We start from the raw sequence: 1,211 nt of genomic DNA, 5'->3' as shown, positions 1-1,211 counted from the left end.
GGGGGGGGGGGGGGTTGACTGCCGGCGGGCCCATGAATGGACGAGATTGTTTCTGCACGGCCTGATAAAAATGCCCGAAATTCAGTTAAGAGGGCAAATAACCCTCATGTTGTCTTCATGTTGTCTTCATGTTGTCCTCGTGTTGTCCTCGTGTTGTCTTCATGTTGTCCTCATGTTGTCCTCGTGTTGTCCTCGTGTTGTCCTCGTGTTGTCTTCATGTTGTCCTCGTGTTGTCTTCATGTTGTCTTCATGTTGTCCTCGTGTTGTCTTCGTGTCGTCTTCATGTCGTCTTCATGTTGTCCTCGTGTTGTCCTCATGTTGTCCTCATCGTGTTGTCCTCATGTTGATTACATTTTACAGAATTTGAAAACAAATGGAGGACTGCCCAAAACTTTTGCAGACGCCATTTTTGTAGTTTTCTGTTATTTTGAAAGTGTAAATGAGGAAATAAAATCTAACTTTTTGTGACGAATGTCTAATCTGTCATTTGATGCCTTTTGGAGATTTTTCCATCTTTTCTTGGCTTCTTTATGCACATTAATACACATTTTTACGTAGGGGGAGGGGGAGGGGGAGGGGGGGGCCCAAACTTTCAAACCCTACTGTACTCCTGTCTCTGTCTTTTTGGGGTAAATCTACAGAATCCCATGCATCTGGTCTCTGGACTGAAGGAGAAGACCTCCAGTCACATTCCAGCGGTTCAGGAATGTAAGAAATGTGGTCTGTGTTCATGAAGCACACACACACTGTGTTGTTGTGTCGTTGTGTTGTTGTGTCGTTGTGTTGTTGTGTGTGACGGAGGATTCAGCTGCGTCCGTCCCAGACAGAGACCCTTCAGTCCTCTGCGTCCCCATCGGCTGCTGCTCCAGTTAGATCAGGACCAGCTTCCCCACATCCTCGACGCTTCTCATTAAAGATCTGGCCTCGACTGATATTCAGCTGTTCCTGAACAGAGGCGTAGCAGAAGGCTGGAGGCCGACCAGCGCGTTGCGTTGATGTGATTATTACGCAGCGGCGGCCATCGTTAGCGGCCGTTAATCCGATTTTACACGTGCACGGAGGTTTTAGTGGAATTTAAAACAACTGAGTGTCAGACAGAAACGTGCTGTTGATTTACAAAGGTAACGTAGTTAGAATGATAACTGGTGAACACAGACAAAGAGGTGTGTGTGTGTGTGTGTGTGTGTGTGTGTGTGTGTGTGTGTGTGTGT

At 46.9% G+C, this 1,211-nt stretch overlaps 1 long non-coding RNA gene across 1 annotated transcript in view; it reads left to right on the top strand.

The window, feature by feature from the left end:
- The first annotated feature begins 712 nt into the window (after nt 1-712).
- LOC117939489 overlaps nt 713-1,211 on the top strand; it is a 20,742-nt gene continuing 20,243 nt past the window's right edge. The window contains exon 1 of the long non-coding RNA XR_004655595.1: nt 713-724. This is a non-coding gene — a long non-coding RNA (uncharacterized LOC117939489). The remainder of the gene's footprint in view (nt 725-1,211) is intronic.

Source organism: Etheostoma cragini, chromosome 3 (assembly GCF_013103735.1).
Source record: "Etheostoma cragini isolate CJK2018 chromosome 3, CSU_Ecrag_1.0, whole genome shotgun sequence".
In the NCBI taxonomy this organism is placed as follows: Eukaryota; Metazoa; Chordata; class Actinopteri; order Perciformes; family Percidae; genus Etheostoma; species Etheostoma cragini.
The sequence above is the reverse complement of the archived record's forward strand: the minus strand, read 5'-3'. Positions and strand labels throughout refer to the sequence as shown.